Genomic DNA, 7,831 nt, shown 5'->3' with positions numbered 1-7,831 from the left:
ATTCCTATGGGCTTTAAAGCAGCCTGTTTAGAACAGGAACATCCAATAGAAATATAATGCAAATAACATGTGTAATTCAGACTCATCCCAGAGTCATATTGCAAAGATTTACATAAGGTGAAAAAAAACATAGTCTTATAATTTATTTAGCTCATTGTAACAAGAATATTATTTCAATACTTGATATCAGATGATCAATGAAATGTTGTACTATATTGTTTAAATTCTTTGTATTATTTACACTTTTAGACATCTCAGCCTCCTTAGTTACATTCTAGTATTTTACAACCACCTGTGGCTGGGCCTACCAATATATAGACAGTGAAGTCACAAATCTTACTAACCCTTCTGTGCTAATACCAACTAACTATAGCTTTTCACATAAACACTGTGCTACAGTCAAAAGGAATCTATTCAATTCAAACATCTAAAAGGGAGAGTTCTCAGCTTGTTGTTACTAAAAGGAAGTGATAAAGAGCAGAGGGATGGCTCAGCCTGTAAAGATACTTGCTACTGAGCCTGAAGACTTGAATTGCACCCCCAGAATACATATGATGGAAAGAGATAATCAATTTGGCCAAGTTGTCCTCTGACCTCTACACACATGCTCACGATACGCATTCACTCCCATTCCTCCACACAAATAATGAATAAATGTAAAAATAATTTAAACAAAAAGAAAATAACTTTATTTGTGATATGGAACCTAGTTTAAATGTTACATAACACATCAATAAAAACCTCACCCCATGAATACATATGTTTTGATGTTGCATCCTCATAAGAATAAATTTAAATCTGAAACAAGAATTTACCATAAACATTGAATCTGAAGTTCAATTTCTGGGCCTGGAGACATGACTCGGTGCCTAGGACTGTATAGTGTTCTTGCAGAGGATATAAGTTCAATTCACAGTGCTTACATCAGGCAACTCACAGCTGCTTAAAACTCTAGATCCAGGGGATGCCTCTAATCTCAGGCACATTCACATATACCGACACACACATATACACACATAGAAACAATAATAATTAAGTTCACTTTCTTCTTACCTCACTCTCCCCCCACAGCCTAGGAAGTTCTCCTTCTACTTCTTCCTGTCTTAGATTTTTATATTAGTTATTTTTCAGTTGCTATGTTAGAATTCCAGGACCTCAAGGACTTAGAGAAGGAAGGATTTATTTGAACTTGTGGTTCCAGGGGAGGAAGTGTCCAGCACCGTCTTGGCAAGGAGGCACAGAGACTAGAGTAGAAGCTGGAGGTTTATATCTTCAAATGTAAGCATAAAGCAGATAGAATAAACCAGAAACAGCAATAATCTTGAAACTTCAAAATCCACCTCAGGACACTTCTTCCAACAAGTTCCCACCGCCTCAGCCTCCCCAAACTGTGCCCTCATCTGAGGACCAAGCATTGAAATACCAGAGACTACAGGGGAGGGTATTCTCATTCAAATCACTTCAGGTTTGTTGAGCTCTGTTTTTAATTGTCTGTGAATTCAGTCCCATTTTCTAAATGTCCACCAAAAAAATCTTCCTACTCTAACTCCAGATTACAATGACTGACCTGTGCTCCATCTAGATTTTATGGAGAGTACACTCATTTAGTGGAGAAGAGGGTAAAGATGTTGTTAGATAGTGGCTAGACATGGAAGTAATCAGAATGAAAAAAAAAAAAAAAAGTATGCTCATCTTGACAGCCTGTTTGGAGTTTCCAGCACAGCTATTCATATATCCTTGACTAGGGGCTGGACCTTTTCTATTGAGAAAATAGTCTCATCTGCTAAAGGTGAACTTCCATGAAGTTACACAGAGACGGGATACTACCTAACTAACCATACCACCAAAACACCCTGGCAATCTATAAAGATAACATATCCAATTACCTTCACCTCTAACATGTATCCTTCTTAATAAAAATAAAACAGAATGTTTGGACTAAAAGGCATAGTCCCTGGTAAGGAATCACAGCCTTCCAAGGAATGCTGACTCAATCTGCCTGGCCATTTAGGAGTTCTTCATGGTTATATTTGCCCAACCTCACACCACAGTGTTGGGTCTAAATGAGAGATGCCTCATCTTAAACGTTACTTAAAGGGAGACTAACAACACTCTGTTGATTGCTCCAAAACTTAACTGACACCTAAAAGGAGATTTAAAAAAAAAAAAACCACTCTATTATTAGCCTGAAATTAGTACAATCCATAATATCACAGACAATGAATTCAAAATGCCTTGTAAAATTTAGCGTGCTTTCTGTCTGAGGAACAAAACTCCATTCACGTGGGATAGGGTGGGGATTGTGAAATTCTTGCCAAGGTCATTCCTTGCTTGTTTCTCTTCTCTCTCCACATGATGACATAGCCAGCCAAAAACCTGACACTTCTCAGACACAGTGATGCCTTGTCTAGATTTACACTGTCTGGTAGTGTAGCCACTAGCCACATGTGCCTGTTTGAAATGTCTGCTCCAAATTGAAATATGTTGTACATGTAAAATACATATCAGACTTCAAGTCTTGATACATGTGTAAGTTTTCTATGGCTCCTATAAAAATTCTAGTACGTCATCAGTAATACAAAATGCTAATATAATAATATTATTTCTCCGTTCTACCAGCCATCAATAGCGCTTGCTGTTCTTAGAGTCTCGTAGGCCAATGTAAAACTTCCCACAGCTTCATCCTTTTCTGAAGGCTTTGGATATGGATCCCCCTCCAAGCCCCCTCAGCTTGATGGACTAAATCACTTGGGTGGTAGAGCAGGCATCTTTTTTCTTCCCTGGTTGTTACTAGAAGCTTCTCAGCTCCTATGGTACCCTGCAGGTTTTTGTCACATTGCCACCTCTGTCCTCTAAGCAGCAAGACTATATTGTAGCCTGAGCTTGACGTAAGCTGTCTGACTTCTCCTTCTGCCATGTCTCCTGTTTCCAGTCTCAGAAAATCCTCTAATGTCAAGAATCCTCATCAAACCCTGGGGTAGGGTAGAGTAGGGCTGGGTGCATGCCTATAATCCCACATGTGAAAGGCAGAAGCAGTAAGGTCGTTTTAAGTTGAAGGCCATGGTTATATGAGACCCTGCCTCCAAAACAAACACACAGACAAAGTGTTCCTAAAGACTCAGAGCTGCAGCTTAGGGGTAGGGCACATGCCCTGCATGGTGAGGCCCTGGGTTCAATCCCCCACAGTCAGGAAACAGCTGTGACACCTACAAAATACCTTTACATTTTCCTTTCAGCTGGCCTAGTAACTTATACTTAAAGTCTCAGCACTAGGAAGGATGGGCAGGAGGATTGCCCTAAGTTAATGGTCACTCTGGGCCACATAGTAAGTTCCAAGATAGTCTAGGCAACTTAGTTAGACCCTAACTCTAAGTAATTACTTTAAATCAATGGGGATAGAGCCCAGTGATAGAGAGAGAGTACTTTCTTAGTGTGTACAAGCTCTATGGTCAATCATCAACATGGAAGATAATAAAGACATACTAGGTGTATGTATTGACCTCTATGGAGACCTTTAATCATTAAACTATGAAAATAAAATGGTAGATTTAGAAATGGAAAAAAAAATACCCTGTGGAGGACTATTGCTCTGCAGAGTGGTTTGTATAAACTGAAATTCATTGCACCTCTGGATTTAGTCTACTGCCATGTTATTTGAAGATAGCCTAACATAGAACTTAACTCTTAGTACCAGTTGCAGAAATAATCATATGTATATATAATCATAAAACTGTATGTACATGAGAATTATGTAAGGTTAGATATAGATGATAGTTTATCTATACAACATAAATACAGATCAGTTTTGAATCCATGTATATATTACATAAAAACACACACCTACAGACTCACAGTATATTGTATGTGTGCTTATGAACACACACACACACACACACACACACACACACACACACACACACACATTTTATTTCCTTTTCTTTAGAGCACAATAAGCCTCTGAATAGCAACTTCTCCAGGAGAGGGTAGCAGTAGCATAAAGTTAAAGTGAAGAGACATTTATGTTGAGGAAAAGATACAGAATGGTATTCAATGGAATGTTAAGGGCTTACTTTAAACCATTTGATTCATGCTCCAAATTCACTGGAGTGTAGTTTGGGAATATAGAAAATTATGGCAGATTAATTGTATGTTCAGCAGTCACCAAGTGTTCACAGGCTTATGTCTGAATATCAGATTTTAAGCAATTCTTGAAATGAATGGGTGCCTCTGTACTAGAATGATTTTGAAGTATTTTCATCATGCACAGAGGATTTATTTTCATTTCATATAAAAGCAATGGCTTTTCACAAGTTAAGCTATGTAACATTTTATTTTAACTACCTGAATTTTTATACAAAAATACTATTTTACTATTTAAGAAAGGAACTCATGTCAGTAAACTGCAATCTTTAACCTTAACTGCATCTGAAAAATCTTTTCAGATGCAATTATAGGCTCCAGGGATCAACACATGAGTGTCTTTAGGAGCAATTCTGCTATCATACTGTGAAAATACAAAAGGTTTTCTAGGTTATTTTATGATCACTCACTGGGGTTATATTATTAAATATATAATGGTTTAAATAAACTATATAGCTAAAATTGATTTACCTGTTTCTGAGCTGCTGGAATGTTTTAATTTTCACACGTGACTCATATGGGTGCCTTTCACCTCTCTTGTATTGACCAGCAAGGTATAGAACACAAAGGCTTGAGGGCAATAAAATTCTTCTTAACTACCTCCATTATCTCTGGAGGCCTATGTCTTCCATTGGAAATAGTTCCCTCACAATATTGTCCGGCTTTACACTTCCAGGTTTTTGAAGAATAATCACATTGTCTTAGTTACTTTTCTATTGATTACTAAGCATCATATACCCTGGATTCTGGGTATTTAAATATGAATGACACTAACCAAGTAACATGAAACAGCAATGCTGTTTATGGTAACAACAAAGATTTGTTATTATTAAGAATATGGGGGCTTGGGCTGGAGAGATGGCTCAGAGGTTAAGAGCACTGACTGCTCTTCCAGAGGTCCTGAGTTCAATTCCCAGCAACCACATGGTGGCTCACAACCATTTGTAATGAGATCTGGCACCCTCTTCTGTAAGATAATGAATAAATAAATCTTTAAAAAAAAAAAAAAAGATGCCCCACAAGGTGCAGTATAAAGAAGCAGGCATAGAGTGTCTCTTCTCAGAGAGAAAATGGGAAGCACTACATCCCTGCCCAAGAATGCTAGTTACTACTTGCCTCCTCCATGGAACCAGGACTATTTTAGTTCATGTTCTGATTTTCAGTATTGGCACATAGACGCTCTTCTAGTGAATGTCTACTTAGCCAACTGATTCCAGGTACCAGTTATGGCTCATTGAAAGAAATAAAAATCAGTTTGGGAAGGTAAAACATCTACCTCCCTCCAATTTCCTAACAATGATAAACATTTTACAAACCATGGTGTGGGCAGTCTCCATTTGGAGCTGTAAACTCAGTGGTCGTATTTTTATGAGTCAAGAGAGTGTGTTGAATCTGGGATGGGGAGGGGCGGGGAGTTCTTTACCAGATGAATATTCTAATTAACCAAGTGTTTTTATTGCTATGCTTTTACCTGGCTTTTGTGATTAAGCCAGAAAACATAAAATCTATGACTGTTGTCAAAATGAAATTTTAAAAATGTTTTCTGGATATACTACTTTGTGTGGAGTTTAGTTTATGTGAATTGATAGTCTCATGACCCTTAATCTAGTCTTCCAACACTCAGTGAGCTAAAGGGCCTGGCTGGAGCCATGCTTTGGTTTCTTGGATGTACAAGGCTCCCAGCCAGAGAGCTGATCCTGAGACAGTGAATCAAAAATCTGTGACACATTCCAAGTCCATCAGCTACCTAAGGTAAGGACCCTCTGAGGAAAAGTTAGAGGTACTGAGAAAGCACAGCCTTCCGAAAGGTTCTCTCCTGCCAGACACCACCCTGGGAGAATAATAAAATAGATCCATTTTACCTAGCCTCTCTCCCTGTAATCCTCCTGGTTCCAAAGAATGTGTGTATCAATAAAAAGATTACACAAATAAACATTTAAAAGATAGTTTGCTAATTGGAAGAACTGATAGGCAGGATGAAGCATTCTTCAAAAATCTATTGTCATGTCTTTCTGGACTTTATTGCTTATCAGCACTTTTCCCCCTCAAGAAAAACAAAATAGCAACATTTGTTCAGGAAAGAAAAAAAAAAAACAACAACAACTGTTTCTTCCTTTCTTATTACTTTTATTGTTTGAGGTTTCTTTTTAGACTATAATGTGGCATTGTGATTTTGAGATGGAGAAGAAGTCCCTTGTCTTTCAAACATAAGAATGTGATTGTGTGCTATTGTTGCCAATGATGAGCTAAAGAGGTTAATGGATCACAGGGCTGGCAAAGAGCCATCTCTCCTACGGCTCCTTATATTACACAGTATACATGTGGCTGTTGCTGCTGAGCTTATGATTTTGTCTGAGGGGATGGTAAATAAGTTTATGGAGATTTAACTTATTTCTTCTAGAACTCAACAGCTCTTTCCTTCAGGCTATTCTATTGCCTGACTGCTTCAAAATGTAGTTTGAGATCTGAGCCCATTATCTTTTGAGGTGATGGTAAAAAATGGTTCCAGGAAAGGAGGTGAGGCCAGCTTCTGAATGAGAATCCAGAAACACTATGTCTAATAGATTGCAGCCGACCTTTCATTTCCAGACAGAATTAACACAGTGCGATGGCCATAATAGGAAGGACGGATATGGGAGACAGCACAATCCTCTCTTGTGTTGCTGTAGGTGGTCACCCTCATAGCACTAATTAAGTGAGCCAGTCCTCTCTGCTGCCCCCAGATTGTTTCCACTTTGAATGTTATGGCTGTCATTTGAAAACAGACAAGCTCTCCTGGGCAATAACATTGTGGTTTCTTCCTAAAGTACTTGTCCATTTTGTGCAACGAAAAGTATGCAAGAGACAGACTAGCTCTATAGAAAGAACCGAGGAAAGAAGGGATGAAAGGAGGAAATATGTTTGATTGTTTGTTCAGGCAACCCCAGTGAGAGGGGGTGGTAACTTTGTATTCCAAAAGGACCATTTTCTTATCATTGTGGTTAGGCAGGGATGCGTTTTGAGAACTAGAATTAAAAGAAAAGCAACACAGATCATTATCCAGGTGTAATCCCTTCCACCCAACAAAGGCACTGAAATGTAGCAAATACAATCATTCTCTAGCCTCTGAAGGCAAAGGGTGGGACTGGGCGACTAAATTGGAAAGGTGTGAGTATGCCTCTGGGCTTTAAAACTCCAGACCCACATGAAGGCTGAGAGCTCTGGGCTCCTTCCTCTTCCTAACTAGGCGATGATCGCCCCCTGTGACTCTGAAGGCACACAGCAGCCCAAAGCTCGGCAGTGGCTAACGCCACCAGCCCCTCCTAGCCGCCAGCACTCTCACCTGGCATGCTGAAGTCAACTGGCCTCTTTGGGCACCTGTGTGGCCCCCGTTCACGCTCTGGGTCTAACTCTCCATGACCACAGCTGAGAAATCTGTCTGTCTCAGCTCCTCAGACATTGGGTCCCCTCCACATCTACGTATCAGATCAGTGTCCTGCCATCCCAGTCACCTCTGCAGGTTCTCAAAGCTGTAGTAGTAGATTGTTCAGGGTCCCTGACCACCCATCTTGCAGCCAAACTGTGATAGCCAAAGCTTCCTGCTCCCGGGTGAGACATACAGTGTACCAACCTCACATCCTCCACCTCCGGGTATGTCCTCCGACTTCAACCCCTAAGACCGAGCCCTGCCACTTGACTCTGGAGGCTCCAG

The sequence above is a fragment of the Onychomys torridus genome, chromosome 19 (genome assembly GCF_903995425.1).
Source record: "Onychomys torridus chromosome 19, mOncTor1.1, whole genome shotgun sequence".
NCBI classification, from domain to species: Eukaryota; Metazoa; Chordata; class Mammalia; order Rodentia; family Cricetidae; genus Onychomys; species Onychomys torridus.
Note: the sequence above shows the minus strand (reverse complement) of the source record.